Here is an 18,611-nt window from a genome sequence, read left to right on the forward strand (position 1 = left end):
TCTCAAGATGACAGCAGCTGAGAATATTACCAGTTTTTAAGCAGATCTATAGAATAGAACCATCAATTATAATTAATGCCAAATGTACTAATGATTGGAACAAAAAGAGATAAATTGAACTGGGGAAGTAAAGCCTGTTGAGTTTACAGGATGTTTTACCAATATGATTTCTTCATACCTTGTTTTGTTTCCTAGAGATATTTAGAAGCAAGCAATAATCTATAAACCAATGAAGCTGTACTGATCTCCTGTGGCATGGTTACACTTAAGGTATAGTACAAACCACAGACCAGGAAGCTGAATGCTTTTTATTTATGTTCCTAGTGTCTTAAGCCTAATATATACAACATATCTGTGCCTATATCTATAAGTGAGACAGGATTTGACAAGGTTACAAATGTCCTTTTTACCCTGTGTTCTTAACTGCCCACATTTCCTATCCCCTTCAGCCCTCCAACTCAGCTTCCTCCTTCTCTTCCACCTACACCCACACCTGGGCCTTCAGCATTTCTCTTTTTATCTCTCCGCAACACGGATGTGGTCCTCTACTTTCTTAAAGTTCCAGGGGACACAAAAATCATAAGGGAGGAAACTCCATCTCCACTATCTTCAAAGAATGAAAGGTGCATGATCATATTTTCAAATCACAAGATTAAAACAATCAAGAAATCATCATGAAGCTGGCAACAGTCAATACTTCTTCATAGGGACAGCATGTTTATGTTTCAGAATGTTAATAAAATTTCTCACTGGATTGCAAATGCAGTATTATTATCTTTAATCCAGGAAGAAGATTGAGGGTGAGTTTATAAAACAGTATGCACTTTGATGACTGATTCTTTAAAAAGCGATTTATATATATAAGTTTAGATGCAACTGTACCCATCTAGAAAGTATGATTGCAACAATATCAGATTAAGAAGCTAGCACCCATTTAAAAAGAGGCATTTTAAAAAGCACCTTTTGGAAGTAAACATGTCTTTTTAAAGAGCCTTTATAAGTGGGCCATTTTTCCTCCATGAGCTAAAACTGGGTGTATGAATTATTGTTAAAGGGCTAAGTTTGTGCACCATCACCAACTATAAATACAAAAGAAGAGAGAAGACTAAATGCCACCATTAAAAAAAACTAAGTTGATTTCCAACCCTGAGTCATAATGAGAAAGAAGAGGCAGCCATTAAGGATATCAGCAGAGTAAGCAATTTGTCCTGGAAGAAAGATTTGCATACAACATAAGGAAGTTGTTTCTTCCTTTGTAAACCACTGTGTTTATAGCTGATACACTGTCAAACATTAAATGATATGAATGGTTATGAATGCCAAGTCAACAAATATTAAGTTGCCAAAGAAAGGAAGAGGGAAACAAGGAAAAAGATGGGCTGGTAGTTCTTCTTGCTATAAGACGTTTTCAGCACCACGTTCCCAAGCAAACTCAAGAAGGTTAAATAAGAAGCTTTACTGCCATGCACACAAAGAAATTGGTAAAGTAGGAGCAGTTAAGGCACTGTATGCTCTCTTGAGCTTTGAATGAAAGGTGAGTTATAAATAAGTACATAAATACATAATACCCTTCCCACTTACATAAAATACTCATTAATCCAGTCAGGGTGGGGCTTTTGAAGAATGGCTTCTGAACTGACTGGTGGGTCTAGAATGTCCAAGGAGCTATGCTTCACCAATTGCTATTGGCAAAGAAAAATAATCAGTGTTCACGCTTTCTGGCTCTAATAATTCTACAGGGAATGTAACAGTCGTACCAGGTCCAGAGTGCTCTGAGAAAGATTCTTCTGCTGAGTCTATAGATTCCAGCTCACTGTGAGAACGCCTTCTCAATAGATCAATGTAACAATGTCATACTGACTTATCTGCACTATGACACAGGTCTAGTCACAACTTTAGCAGATTTCTTTTGTATATCTAATAACTAAAGCTTGTCCTTTTGTTTCTCACTTCTAATAAAGTCCTTCAAAACCTTAACAGAGCTCTTTTGTATATCCAGTAAAAAATATTTATCCAAGTCAGTTTCCTGGTTCAATATTTGTATATCTCCTTTTATGAATAAATCATCCATCAGTTCCATTTGAGTGCCCATATCTTTTTCCATATCATTCTCATTACTTGCTACATTTAAGTCTCCCTTCAAAATAATACATTGCAACTTGTTCTTGTTTTGTAATTTCATTACAACATGCTTTGTCAATCTTGTCAAGAAATTTGTCTATTTTGTCAAGAAGCTTGGCAGACACATATTCCCAAGTTTGCGTTACAGATTTCTTCTCAATTTTCTTTACCCTCTAGCTCCCTCTAGTGTCCAACCTCAAAGTCCCCTTATCATGAAAAAACTCAAAAGTAGAAGAATTTTTTTCCCATGAGAAAATTTCTTCTGATTAATTCAAAGCTCTTTGTGGGCCTTTAAAATTATAATTCCAAGTCTATCTGAGTCCTTAATCCATTGGTTAACTTTCTAAAGTCCATATTCTGAGCAGCCTTTTGCTGTTTAATCCAAAAAGTAATATTTTTCAAAAGGTTTTAAAAATCGTATCTGAAAGTTCTTTCTCTAAGGAGAAGGTGACTCACCTAGCAAATACACTATATCTTGCCATTCTAAAGGGTCTTAATCCTTTTAAGGTAGCAGAAAAAAAAATCCAAAGTGGTTAGGAAGTGAGGCTCTGTCAAACTTATTGTCCTTTAAAAAGCTGTGTTAACAACTGTGAGCAAAGATGGTTCCTTCCTTGACTTCCAGCCATTAATCCATAGGCAAACCACAAAATGACAATTTCTGCAGTTTACTGCAGTTTAGAAAATGAGGAGTGGCTGTGCAGAATCACGTAGGCTATCTCAAAGATCTCTCCTTAATCCAGAGAGCATTTAGGCAGCCTGGATCCTGCATCCTGCGCTGATTTCCATTGTAACACTGTCCCGCTGTAAAAAGGAACATTTAGCTCATCATGGCTCTCAACCAGAAGTTCATGGCTTAGCACTCTTTGAATATCATTAGAAGCACAAATGGAAAGGAGAGTTTATTTTTGTCATAATGTACAGTATCAATAGTTAATAACTTCATGACATTCTCAAAAGCGCCTTCTTGCAATTGAATTTGGCAACGAGGAATTATCTTGCTCAAAGTCAGTGAAGTGACTCAGCCATAGTTGGAAATACAGTAAAATTGTGGCACCTTAAGAAAGCTTGAAGCTCTCCCAGCACACATGCATCCATGTGTGGGTGAAGAGGTTCAGAATGACAAAAGCAGCATCTTGGCATAGTGATGTAGGCTCTGGCCTTTTTGTTGGTGCATTATGATGTTGCATGCACTTACAAAAGTTGTGGAGCTTGCAGCACAATGCTGCTTTAGTAAAATGATGAAATATCCTGCAATTGCCAATGACTCCTACTTTGTTCATGGAGTAGAGGCATTATGCAACTTATCTTAGATTGGTTCAATATCCAAAGCACAATACAATAGGCCAAGAACATGGCACTAGAAGTCCTGATTTCATACTTTTATGTTTTCTGGTATCAGATATGTCAAAAAATATGTTAAGTGGCTTCCTGAAGTCAATCAGCAAATGTTTCTATTGATTCCATAATCAGGATATCATCAGTATATGGCAGAACTCAGAAGGCAGAGTCTATGTGAAGTATATTGGGACATTTCATGGACCACAGAAATTTCCAAACTGGAAACTTTTAGCTAAGAGTGCCCTACAATGTGTAATGATTGTTTGGACATCTGCTTTGGCACCATCAACAGCCAAAGATTGGTACACTAGGACTAGATCAATTTTTGCAAAGATTTTCCCTCTGGGAATAGTAGAAAGCAGCTGATTGACTGTATCCACTGGATATGGAAGCTGTTTAAATGATTACAGTGCACTTACAAACTTCACACAAAAATCTAATTTCTGTAAGATTTCAACACTGCCACAATGAGTGTAGCACACTGCAACTCTGTAACTGGTTCAAACATTGTTTGTTTGCTAAGAGGTTCAAGATCTTCTTCACTTCTTTCATGTAAAAGAAAAGAGACATTTTTCGCTTTCATGCAAATTAGTGCAACAGATGAATCAATTTACACACTCCCAGTTTTTCAGAAAACATTTTGGGAAAGCTGTAAATAAATTTTATTAGAGGACCAGTAGTAATGGTGTGAATTCCTTGAACATTGATTCCTAGTAATGAAAAGAAGTTCCTTTCTTTTAGAAGATATTTCTAAGTTCCTTTTGTATAAGGATTGGAAACTTCTCTTGGAAGCTGTATTGTACTGTACTGCACTTCCACATTGCAACTCCCAGCAATATCAACTTTATTTTCTTTGTAGTCATAGAGGAAATATGATCAGCCATAGAGTACACAACAAGCCACAATGACATCAACATGACAAAACTTGTGTTGTGACATAGGTTCCCTCCACCACCACCCTGCCTTCTATAGAATTATGATGTTGCATGCACTTGTCCATGTGAGAAGCTCAACTTAGGAGGAGATTCTTGTGAAATGATGTGATGGAGGGTAACTTATTGATCATGATGATCTAGACCCAAGGTCAAAATTTTCAGCTCACATTAATTATCACTAATGAATATTGTTGCAAATATTACATCATTTTGGGGCTCCTTGTTGGACATTCTGAACATGATAGAGCAGTTGCCCTTCATTATCCTATGAACAATCAAGTTTATGTGAAATTAAATGATGTGACTTCTTAGTACAGTTCATTGGTTTCTATTGATGGACTCTGAATGGCATACAGGTAATCCTCAACTTATGACCATTCATTTAGCAACATAACATTCAGAGTTATGATGGTGCTGAAAAAAGTGACTTACGACCGGTCCTTACACTTATGACTGTCGCAGTGTCCCCACAGTCATGTGATCAAAATTCAAGCGCTTGGCAACCGGCATGTATTTACGACAGTTTCAGTATCCCGGGGTCACCTGATCACCATTTGCAACCTTCCCAGCTGGCTTCCAACAAGCAAAATCAATAGGGAACCACATGACTCACTTAACAACCATGTGATTCACTTAATGGCCATGATGATTTGTTTAATGGCTGCTGCAAAAAATGTCATAAAACTGGGTGCAGTCACATGATGCCCCGCTTAACAACCACACTGCTTAAAGATGAATTTTCCGGTGCCTATTGTGGTCATAAGTTGAGGACTACCTGTACCCACTTGGTGTGGTCCTTTTCCTTACAAAACATGCATTCCATATCCTTAAAGCTGCATAAGAGCATAGAAGCTACCCTTCACAACCTGAGCACAGATTACCTGCAGAAATTGTGGAGGATGAACTCCCTGCATTCTTTCAAATCTGCTGTTCAGAATTTTCAATCTGCTTGGTACAGAAGCATTTACATTAGTTGCTGCCTCTTTGATTGCTGTAACTTGCAATAATGTAGCTTCTCTGGTTAATGCTCTTTCTTGAGCCATTGCAAATATCAAAATCAGCTCAGAGAACACCTTCAACAAGGTTATCCCTCAGCATCTCTTCGGAGAAGTCCTGAATGTGTAGTGTTCAGTCAGATTACGCTGCTCTGTCAGTAAACAGTGTTGCCTTCACCAGGTCATTGAGTGCATTGATGAAATTTAAATCTGTGCAGTGATGAATAGTGTTGATGAGAAATCAGCCTTCAGCAATTTCACTAGTTCAACGAATGTTTTAACTCTGGTGAAACAAGAGCAATGAATGAGGGAACCCACTTAGACCTAAAATACAATTAACTGCCTTGTTACAAAAACAGGAACTACAAACACCGCACCCAACACTGACGTGAGCTGCAAGGGAACAAAAACCATCTATTAACAACATTAACACACACACTCCCAATGTTGTTTCCCTGTGTTTCCGAAACAGTGAAAATTGCAAATATGCATTCCTCATACTGTTTTTAAAGTGTCATATTGTCTGCCCTGTTATTTTGAGATTTTTGTGGCCTGTAATATCTGAGAGTCTTTTAAAATTGACTTTCTTCTTTTAAATAATGTTTACTTAATTACCATTTATGTTTAAATAATGTTTTTTTATTTCCCTATAACGCAGTTGAAATTAGCCTACAACAGAGAAGAATAAATAGCTTACTACTTGAGAATTACAAAGCTTATTCATGCCAGCCAGCTGCAAAACATATACTTGATCTTTTCTCCTTCATCAACTCCCAGACTGTTTCTTTCTGTATACACAGGATATTCACAACAATATTTCATGCCATTCTTTGTTTTTTCCTGCATTAAGGCTCCCATTAAAGAAATCATACATTTGAAAATGGAGGTAAAATTATTGCCTAGCCATAATAACATGTAGCACTCTCAATTAAACATGTTACCGATGCTGGAGCTCAGGAGAAACTTCACCCAGATGCTTTTCCACTGTTCAAAACCAACAAAAATAAACCATATTAGTTCCAAATACAGTGAAGCTTGAAGCTTGTGAATTAAGCTAGAGTCATCCTAGCAAAAATGAGATCTGCTTCTCCTTTTACAAGATCTGACAGCTTTATCTCAAATCAAATGAGATTCTCATACCATCTTAACACAGGAGAATTTAGAATTTAGAATTTAGACTCTTTCCATAAAGAGCCACACGGTGTTTTCTTTTACCTCTAAATGACATTCGTAATTTTTTTCAACCACATGCTAATGATCTATTAAAATATTAATAAATATATAGATATAATAATACCACATAATAAAATTATCCTTATACTTGATGATATTCAGGTGGCATTCTTAAAGCTAAATTACTGAATAGTACTGAGTATTCTCCCTTTAAAAAATGTATCTGTCATCACATTAAATTCCTAAATCTTTTCTTTGTACCCATGGATTCATTTATAGACCATGCAAAGACCTTTCCCAGAAGTATAAAACAATCAAAGTAGTTATAGTCCTCCCTGTTTCATATGCATAGAAATAAAGGAATATTTAATAAATTATGAAATATGAATATGATTTTATTTGCTATGATTTATGAAATTGGTTGACAGCTCAGATTACAACAAAACTGAAGCCTGATCATTGGACATTTATGCACATATCATAATTTTACTCGACAAACATCCATCAATCAATTTTTAGAATAAAATGTTTTCAAATGATGTCTTAATCCCTAATATGTGTTGACATAGCAATAGAGTGAAAATCTGCTACTATAATACTTAATCCTATTAAGAAAACAAAAGTATACAAAAGTTTTTTTAGAAAGTCACATCTGTTTCTGAGGGTTCTCTTCCACCTGGAGTTCTAACATCGATCAATTTTAATTGAGCCTCAGAGGATTCTATGTAAGCATAACATTTTCTCCCACTAAATCAATATCAGTTTCTCAGCTAAGTACACTGTTTGTAGCTGGGAATTGCAGCCCATCCAATTTGCATTGATTATATTAAAGACAATGGGACTCTTGGACAACCATTCTGGTGATTGTAGAATGTTACTATTTTGGAAAGGTAATTAGCCTTGCTAACCTGCCCTAGAAATATTTCTAAGCATGCTATATCCTGATTTTCCAGAGACATGCTTGCTTGAATAAAGGGTAATTGAATTCCACAATAATTGTGTCAATTTTTCATATTTTAGTAGCTACAGGACTGCATAGCCTAGAGAACTGTTTCTCAATCTCAGCAACTTTCAGATGTGTGGGCTTCAACTTCCAAAACTCTCCAGCCAGCATGGGAGTTAAAGTCCACACATCTGAAAGTTGCTGAGGTTGAGAAATAGTGGCCTAGAGACAAGTCATTTCCTGAACTGATATTTTAAGAAGTAAGCAGCCAACCAGAAGTAAGCAACCAGACTATGGAATGAGAAGTCCCCCTGCGTGTGTGTCCACAAAAGGGCAAGAAGGGGAAATTACATTATGTGTGATGAGATATCATCACTGAAATACCATGATTGATGTACTTGGACTGGGCAACATGACACCAGTACATAATCATAGCATTTGAATGAATACATTACCATGCCTGTGTCACCATTTTGATATAATTATGGTTTGTCATAGATGCTGCTGCTCTATGTACAGTTGTTATCCACATAGTATTAGAGATACTCCTGATCAGATCTTACAACTACCTTTGACATCTAAGTCAGCACAAATATACTGAAGGAAGCCAAAGCCTTTCCTTATTGGTGTAAATCTCATTTCTCCTAATAAAGGCTTATTTAACTCACCAAGAGCTCTTAAAAGAGTTGTTCATTAACTGGAAAAGAAACTGGAAAAGAAATAATGGTCAAAGAAGTCAGTGTAATGTGGAATTCTGTTTTGGAAATTGGGAACCTAAGGTAGTATGAAGAAGTTTGGAATATCATGTCTGGCAACAGTTAGGAAGATTATTCTGCTTTGGTGGAAAGATTCAAGTATGTCTGACTTAAAATACTGGGTGGAAGACATGTTTACATTATCTACAGATGAACTACCTTCTACCAATGCTAAGGAAAATCTGATCAAAATGATTATGAAGGTCAAGGTTTAATTTGATGTTTAAGGCTTGAGTGCTGCCATGGATTGAATCATTTTAATATATACTAACTATGTTTATGTTTTGTTTTTTTCTCTATATTTTAGTTATTTTCATGAGTCTTAAAGCCTGACTAACTTTAGCCCCACCTATTTCAGGGTCTACTGTCAGTATGATTCTATCTGGACCTAGCCCTATATAAGCAAACGAAATGACTCTGTGTATGCATATTTATAGTGTTTAGTACTGTCCATGTATGCATCAATAAATGTAGCAAAATGTTAAAAGTGCAAAGGAACTGAAAGCTCCTTTTCTTTCAATTTAATTGAACCTCAGCAGAACGCGGGGAGCGTGAATGGGAGAATTGAATCAAGAGGATTGTTTTGTAACTGTCACTAACAAGTTGGAGGTGTTTGGACTATTTTTCTTTGGGTATGTAGTAGGCATTTATGGCTACACAAGTCACCTGCTCTTTGTCAAATAATATATATATTATTGCTTGAACTGATACAGCCTGTGATTTGGCAGGGACAGTGCTATACTCTGCAACACACAAACTGCTAAATTTTGCCTTGGGAGTTAACATACAAGACACAGAGGAAGTATGACACTTTGTCAAAGAGAAGCACTCCTCCCTATTTGTCAGGTTCAGCCCAAAGAACTCCCCGAGACAGTGCAGATACAGTTCTGTTGTGTTTATTAGCTTCCACCTCAAGACAGAAATCTCTCCAGACTGAATCTAACTTCTCAAGCCAGCAAGCCAAAACACCGTGAATTCCTTAGGGTGGTGCCAGTCTCATCTTCTTAAACTTCCCACGCTCTTGTTGGGGGCTAAGGGAATGCTTATCTCCCCAAGTGCGGCCTTCATCCAACCATTCCTTCACATTATTACTGCCAAGCTGTGCTGCGGTGTCAGCAGTAGAACCAATTTATGTTAACTAGGGCTGGCTAAGTACTGAAAAATAAGTATCGAGGAATGTTCATTTCTGAAATGAAGTAAGCCACCAACAGGCCAGTGTCATGCAGAGCAATTCAACAAATAAAGGCATTACTCAGTAAAAAAAAAAAAAAATTTTGCAAAAAATGTTTTGACAGAAAACATATGCTATGGACTATTTGCCTCAGATATAAGAAATCTTACAAATTTGGAAATTTTGGATTCAGATACAAATTTTGATGCACAGCATACTACAAATACAGATTCCATTTAAACCAGAATTATTCCTGTTGGGGATAATGGACTTTCAAATAGGAAAACATCTTATTAGAATTACTCAATACATGATTACCGCAGCAAAACTTCTTTATGCACAATTTTGGAAAATCCAGGCACTACCAACAATACAAGAATGGTTGTTAAAACTGATGGACATGGCAGAAAATGACAAACTGACTTGCTTATTAAAAGAAAACTCAAACAATTACTACCTTAAAGAATGGAAACCATTGATGGACTATTTGCAAAATGCAGGTGGGGTGAAGCTTACATGGGGATTTGAAGATTAGATTATAAATGTAATGGGATATATTTAGACAAAGAATTATTCTTATATAATGTATTAAAAACTAGCACTCATGATAGCCTTATTATTTCTAAGACCAGAGATAGATTGGAAGTTATCTATTTTTCATACCTTTTCTTCTTTTACTTTACTTTACTTTACTTCACTTTTTCTTTTCCTTTTCTTTATATTTTGTATTTCAAATTTACTTTTCTAACTTTTAAATATGTATCTTTAAAATTTCAATAAAATATTATTTTAAAAAAATCTTACAAGTTTCATTTGTTTCTTGAATTTTTATAGCCTGCATAATAAAGTTGGGCCATTTCCATATCCATCCAGGGTCTGTGGGAGTTGGGCAGTATGTACATTTAATAAATACAGCTTGAACAACAACAACAGAATTGCTTTCTTTATAATTCAGGTGTAGAAGGACAACCTAGGGATGCTTGAAGTGATTTTCTTGTTTTGGATTTGGTGCCAGATGGGAGCTAAGAAATCTCCCCTTCTCTTTCTACCTTGTGATTGAAAGAGTCTTCTTCCAGAAGAATGGGATGAAATACTTGTCAAAGAATAACAAGACCATGGTTTAATGTTGATAAAATAGGCTCTGTGACCCTTTTCTAAATTTAAAGCTGAGTTCTCCTGGAGGGAATGTGAGATTGACAGTATTGAAATCTTCTTTAATGAAATATTTCAAGTCTTTTAGCTTTATCACTTAAAGACCATTTAGAACATGACCCTGATGGCATTTGCCATATTCTGTAATCAGGCCTACCTTCCGGCTATTGGCCACCTGTCCAAGTCCAATTATTTTTGCATCCCAAAATTGTAAAACTATATTAGATAGAACAAAATAATCCTTGTCCAAACTTCAAAGATGCAGCATTGTATTCTTGAGACATAAGCCACAAAGAATATTGACTTGTTTATTCAATTTTAAACTCTCTGATAAGAAAAACATTTTTGAGATGGATTACAAAAAGATAGAGATTTCTGCATAGAGGTAAATATAACTGTTTTAAAAATTACAACAATATTTTTATGCAGAATAAAGTACAATAAAAAAGTCTGGGAAGACAAAAATTAAAATGTAAAAAGTTTATATATATTATATGCACCTATATCTGTGTCTGCATCTGTGCGTATAATTTTATGTGAAACGTTGCTACCCAAGTAGAAATGTTTAGACTAAATGCCAGGAGAATAAAGAAGAGTTCCAACATGTAGGAAACACTTCTACAGGTAGGCTAAACATAAGAAAGATGGACAACTTCAGGGTCATAGCATGTCCATCACATAGACTTTGCATGTACACCTTTTCCCCCCCTTATACCTATGCATTTGATTTCTTTTTTTAAATGAAGAAAGTATTTTCTTAGTACTTAGTATTTGCCTCTATTTAATTTCATTCTGTTATTTTCATACCACTTTTCTTACTTATCAAGATAATTTCAATATGTTCCTGTCTCCTAGAGCAGTGTTTCTCAACCTTAGCAAGTTTCAGCTGTGTGTACTTCAACTTGCAGAATTCCCCAGCCAGCATGCTGGCTGGGGAATTCTGCAAGTTGAAGTCCACACAGCTGAAACTTGCTAAGATTGAGAAATACTGTCCTTGAGTATTAGCTGTCCCTCTCAGTTTTGTGTTGTCTGCAAATTTGATAAAGATTCTCTCTACCTCTTCATCCAAGTCATTAAAGACATTGTTGAATTAGGGAGCACTACGAATAGTTTTTCAGGGAGCTATGAGTCTACCTGTTAAACATGCCATCGAGCCTTTACATAATTAACTTGCTAATTAAAATGACATAGGGCACTTTCAAATGCTTTGCTAAAGTCAAGAAATATTATGCCTACAGCATTTACACAATTTATGAAATTATTCCATTTAGAAAATGAAAAACAGCCTGACCAAATTTGTTTTTAACAAATCTTTGATGACTTCTAATAATCATGGCATTGAATTAAAGTTGTTTACAGATGAATTGCTTTATGATTTGCTCTAGAATCTTCCTCAGTATTGATGTTGGACTGACTGCTCCATAGTTCCCTTGGTCCTTGGTCCTCTTTTGGGAGACAGAGACATTATTTGCCCTCATTCAGTCATCTGATACAACATTCCCTGGGATTTCTCAAAGGTAATGGATAGAGCCTGAACAAGACTTCATTAGCTTAGGATAGAAGCTATCTGGACTTAGTTAGCTGAACTCAAGGTTTTTAAGATTCACATTTTTGACCATATTTCAATTTTAAGTATTCTTTTTCTATCAAGCTTGAAATGGACTTCTCTTCCTTCAACCAACTTTTCAGGAAGCCCTCGTAGAATGTATTTTGTCTTTTCAGAAAAGACTGACCTAAAACAGGAACTATATATCTTTGTCTTTTCTTTGCTGTTACTCTTTTGCCATCTTCACTGAGCAACTGCTGCTTCAGTTTTTTTTTCTCTTACTTTTATTTGAAACAACTCTGAAGAAGTCCTTTTATTGTTCTTAACATATCTCAATTAACTTCAGCCTATTCTGAGAGTTAGTGTTCCTGATAATCTTCTCTACAGTTCAGTGTTGCCTTAGTAACCTGACCCTTTTCCCATCTTTTATATGTGTCCTTCTTGATTTTCAGATTTTTCACTAAGCATTTTGTGCAAGCACAGTGTGTATTTGTTCTCTAAGATAAAAGCCAAGGGTTTTTAGGTGGGCTAACCAATGATCTCCTGGTTCCAGAAATCATGACAGAAAGCAAGATAGGGGGGCGGGAATTAAATGTCAATAAGATTTAGATCGGTAATCTGTAAATCCTTTATATAACAAAATGCCTGGGGCATTTGATAGAATAATCTATTATTACTGAGGCTTTCATTATATTTAAACCTTTCAGACACACAGTGGCAGCCTCAGTATTAAGTTCCTACTGGAAGTGGAATTCTCTGCAGATGCCAATCCCAGAGTAATCCATCTGTATATCCTATGAACTATCTGCATGGATATAGAAATGAAGTTTTTTTAAATGTTGAAGTCTCCAGTATGGTGACCATGAACACCAATGAACTATATTTGGTACCCTGGAAGCTTTTCTCCCCCTCTTGACTTACCCCCAATAAAAGAATGGGAAGTTGTCATGCTCTAAAACAAAGCGGCAGCCCTTATCATCATTTTAATTTACAAGAAGAGATGTGCAGTGTTTAGACTGGAAGCAGCAAGGGTGCTTTAAATTTAGTATGGGCCCCTGCTTCTTTCTTTGTCTGTTTCTTAAACATGGTAGAGGGAGAAGTCCAGCCATATCTGAAGCACTCTTGCCCACTCTGGATCTGAATACTGCATACTACTAGTTAAATGTTCTCTCTATGTCCCATTCGTCAACCATTTAATGAATGGGCAAGCCGCTCACAGCAGTCATGTTGCAATAGTGGTCACAACATTCTAAATCACCCTCCAACCCAACCTCCTGGTTAGGATCAATTGCAATTATCAAAATGAATGTATTACCCAAAATGAATTACTTGTTTCAAATGGCACCAGTCTCAGTGTCAAAGAAAACCTTACAAGAATAGCAAAAAAAAAAAAAAAAATCAGTAAATTCATATGGAGCAGGAAAAGACCTAGAGTTAGATTACATATTTTACAAGATTCAAAAGACAGAAGTGGTCTTGCTCTCCTCAGTTTTAAATTTTATCACAAAGCAAGTTGTCTGTCATGGTTAACAGAGTGAATACAATTCCAAATAGTAGAACATCAATATAGGAAGGAGTTAGCTGTTTAGCTTCTTCTCTAAATATTTACCACTGAAGAAAAATGTAATTACATATACAAATATGGTTCATCCAGACTCCATGTATAGATTAAAAAAACAGCAAGAATTACTTAGTGAAGGCCAGAATATACCATGTTGGAAATGCCATGAAACAGAAGGATCATTTTACCACCTGTAGTGGACATGTAAAAAAAAAAAAAACTCAGAAGTATTGGAAAGATATACATAGCACCATTCAGAGAACTTTAGAAATCACTAATTTTTTACTAGATATAATTCCAGAATACATTAACAAAAAAAACCATAATTTACTGAGATACCTGCTCACAGATAGAAACCTTTTTCATATTGCAAAATAACTCAAAGCAATTCGTACTCAACATTGATATAAACTTTTTTCTCATCTTTAAAAATGTAATTTATCTAAATCATTACAGTGTTTACAGTTTCTACTGTATAAATACCAATGTATTCAGTTATTATCTGTGTTCTATGATGTGTTCTTCATATTCCATAATGCAATAAAACAATTAACTTGGGACCTTTAACAAATAAAATAAATCATCTATCTACAGAAAGTTTGTAAACACTGTTGCTGCCTATTGTGGGAAAATAGAGAAGTTTGTGTTTGCTTAGTTAGAATTAAGCACCATTATGGACACAGTGCAATGGCAATTAGTACAACCTGGCACGTAGCACAGTAGAGATAAGAAATTGCTTAGTGCATCTTTTTCTAAAATGTAGTATACATGCTTATTTTACCATGACTTCATCTGTAACCTGAGAAGGAGTTGCTTGACATCTGCCTTGTAACCAATAATCTGTTATAATATGAGTCTCTCTGTTTCTGTAAAGTAGATATAGCCTGTATTTGGCAGTGGGTCATTCGCAAATGTGCCTTTTGTGTGACTGAGCAGGCTCTGCAGACCTTACAAATAAACTGTTTTGAAGACTGAGTATTGGGTTTGTGGTCTTGACTGAGTAGACCAGGGTTTCTCAACCTTGACAACTTTAAGACGTGTGGACTTTAATTCCAGAATTAAGCTGGGGAATTCTGGAAGTTGAAGTCCACACGTCTTAAAGTTGTCAAGGTTGAGAAACCCTGGAGTAGACAAACAGACCAGGATTAACTTCACTGTAAAAAAACAGCTGAGAAGGGAGACAAAGCTGTGACACTCAGGAGTTTTCTCTCCAACAATATTGACTGACCAAAGGGCCTTTCCCAAATTAAATCCTTGTCCTCTAACATCAGGAAGAACTTTTACTGCCATTTATATCTGCATGCTTCTTAAAAAACAGGTAGAAGGGGATACCAATCCGCCAGCAAAACTCACATTGAAGCTATAGTAGTGCATTTCTTCTGAACTGACCTCATTCTGAATGCCATGTTCCAAATGAGGCAATATTAATATGCTGAACAATGTTTCGAGATTTCTTAATCTCTACGTGAAGTGCCATGTTCACCTCCAGCATTCAGGTAATTCATGTCTCTTCCTTACCATTGGATTCAAAATGGAGTGGGGGAACATAGTACATCACAGATAGATTTGTTCACAGTGACCATCTGGTTTTAGCTGCCCCAGTGTCCTTAGAAAGAATCGCTACTCTTTGTAAGCTTGCTTGTGTCAGTGGCAATATGGAAACTATTCCCCCCCACCCACCCCAAGGCTTATTAGGGTGGTAAATTATCCAAGTGTTGTGTTTTGGGAATCAAATTTGACAGCCATGGATAATGGCAGTAAAAAATATATAATACTGTAGTTCTCAGCAGAAAGCTACCAAAAAGGTGGAACAAAATGGGCTTTTTTGCACAGGCAGGTTCTCAGTCATATGTTCAAATCTCATAAGACTCATTGCAACTGTTTCCAAAATCTACAGCATAGCAAGAAAGAAAATACAGTAAATAAGATACAACATGTAAACTAAGAGGTATATATCATTTTGAAATAAATTGAAATGATGTAGAAAAATACCTCCTACAAGAACATATCTAAACCAGGGGATCTTGATTCATTTATAATCATGGCACACATGGATATATTTCATAGTTTTTCCAAATTCTTTATAATATGGGCACTCTTTCCATAGACTGTATTGGCCAGCTGATCAATCTACTTGCCAGTGAGAAAAAATACTGACTTTTAATTGGCCTGTTTTTAGAAGACAAAGAATACATTACAAGACTAACTAAATTAACTGGATTGTGAAAGTAGACTGTTTTAATATGGCTTTTTTATTCCAAATAAGAACTCTTTTCTTTTCCTGTAACATAACATTAATTCTCCACTGAAATTTCCTACCTTCCATTTCAGTTAATATTTAAAGTATTACTGTTAAATAATTCCCCCATTAATCATCACTGATGCATAACAGTAAGACTGGCATTGATCCCCCTCATGCTTTTGAGGACACTTAGCACCAACAGCATATGAGGATATCATAGCAGGAAACATTAAAGCATAATTCATATGGGGCATCTGTGAGTCCATCTGCCACTGATGAACTAAAGCAAGAGGCATTTGATAAAGGCATTGGATTTAATAGAACTGCATTTCCAGAAGTTTAAAATAGAGATGTCAATTTAACAATCTAGTAGAAGACCACACTTCAAGAAGGAAATCTCACTTTGTTTGTTGCAACTATAGTTGGAAAGCTGTTCATCTGAGAGTTAAGAACAAGCCTGCCCTTTGTTCGGGTTATAGAAACAAGGTCTGTGTGACTGTGGACTGGAATCTGTGTGGCTGACCATTTGGTCATTGCATGATGGCAGACATTTGGGTTCAAAAATTCTTTAGTCTGACAAAAGGCACTTCCCTCTAATGGAGAATTTATTCTCCTAGGCCTGGGCATGCTTCAAAAATTATTCAGAATTAATGGTTCATTAAACAGCCCATTATTGTTCAGGCTTCTACACAAACCTAAGGAAAAAAGAGGTGCCCCTGCTTTAAGAGTCACAGTAAATTTAACCAGTGGGTTCCTTAAAATAGCAGCAATGTTAGGCTCACATGGAAGCCTAAAAAAAGTCAGGCTACTTTGATGAATAGCACAGACACACTGCCCTTGCAAGAGATCCACAGTGCTTCTTCCTAATCATTTCTGAAGTGTGCTCACGGCACAATCCTATTTACTTTGGATGAAGAAAATTCCTTGAAAGTGAAGGAAACATTTTCACCTACATTGATATTATTTATTTATTTATTTATTTATACATACATACATACATACATACATACATACATACATACAAGGTATAGGCTTTGTGACTCCCACAAATCTGGGTAACTTATAATTTTTTGAGAAAATTAAAAGACAAAAAGAAATCATGAATACCATCCCCCACCCCAAGAAATATATGACCAAAACTCCCATCCAGCAGAGGCTCAACCTCCTCTCTCCCCAGAGCCTGGGAAAACAGCCAGGTCTTTAATAACTTCCTGCACGTCATCAGGGTGGGAGCCATCCAGGTGCATTAGCCACATCAGCTGTCTTAAGAGCCTAAGGGATTGAGTGTATGGATTAGTGCTGGGCCAGAGAGCCTCAGCATATCCCCTTCTTGTCACAACATCTGGGGGGAGACCTTGGGCAAATCATTTAGTTTCTTAATATAACCTACATCAAAGCTCTGTTGCAGGTTTAAAATGGCATAGTACCTGTGCTCATAGGTACCTGTGACCATAGGTAAAGAAAAATAATTTTCCAAAGTAGGGATGTTATGGAACTATGGAAAGCTTTCCACATGGCATATGAAGAAATTTGCTGGCTGCATGAAGTCCCAGACTTGTTCTGGTCTACGAGAGCCTCCACACCAACTCCAATTCAGCCTATCATCTGACGATTGCTACAAAGTGAGTATTACTGAGAACAAACACAGCCAATTTACAGTGAAGGCAGTGCTTCTCAGACTGATCAAAGGGATAGCCATAGTACAACAGGTATCATCTAATCACATCATCCAAACTGATGCCCTGCAGTGAACACTTTTACTCCTTTTAATGGTGATGACCCTCAAAGTAGCCTTTTAATGCTGATGAATGCTTCCTTGAAAAAGGCTTCATGCATCACTTAGCTGCATGCTCTATGCATTAAAAGTTTGTTTTTGATGCTTTGAAACACTGAGCTGGGCAAGTGATGCCAACAAAGCAAATAGCAACTGGGAGTGTTGTCCCTACTGACATAATTTTATTCCTCTACCAGAGAACGTTTCCACAAAATAACTTTCAGCCCTTTCAGGTAGGCTAGGTCAGGAAACTTATACTAGAGCTCTGCTTTACTGAAATAGGCTGTAAGAACAAACTCTTGAAAGCCTGACTGTATTTCCCCTTCCATCCCTCTTATACCAAAGAGAGTCAAACTGGGGCAGCTTCATGTTTCTTTCTCACTCTTTCTTGTTTTCCTGGGCTGAGCTCACATTTTGCTAAGGGCTGTTGCATATTTTCTCCAAGATCATTTCCGTGCTCCGGTATACCTACTATATTATAGTGGGAATATGTTCCCATGGGACTTGGAAGACATCTCAGCAAAAGTTCTATACTGTTGTGGGATGCGGTAGCTTTCTCCTTTGCTTACTGGAAGCAAATCCTAATCTAAATTTCTAGTCTAAATCCTAATCCAGATTTCAATGGATTAGGAAGAACCCATAAACCTTTCCAGTGAGATGACAGACAGCAGTGCCAATGGCACCGCTGGCAATGGGACTAGAAACACATGTTCTGGAGGGCTTCAGATCCCCCTCATTCCATCCCAGCCTTTGGGCAGGGATCATAATTTTCTTCTCATTACAGTGAATATGGGGCAGAAAATGCTTAAAAAGAGATATTAAATGTCCCTCTATTTCCTAATCCAATCACAGTGAATAACAGCAACGATCATGGATCCCATAGTATGCTAGGATTATTCGGTTCA

This window comes from Python bivittatus, unplaced genomic scaffold, assembly GCF_059951505.1.
Source record: "Python bivittatus isolate LINGU-HERP-01145 unplaced genomic scaffold, Pbiv_v1 ctg000610_np1212, whole genome shotgun sequence".
In the NCBI taxonomy this organism is placed as follows: Eukaryota; Metazoa; Chordata; class Lepidosauria; order Squamata; family Pythonidae; genus Python; species Python bivittatus.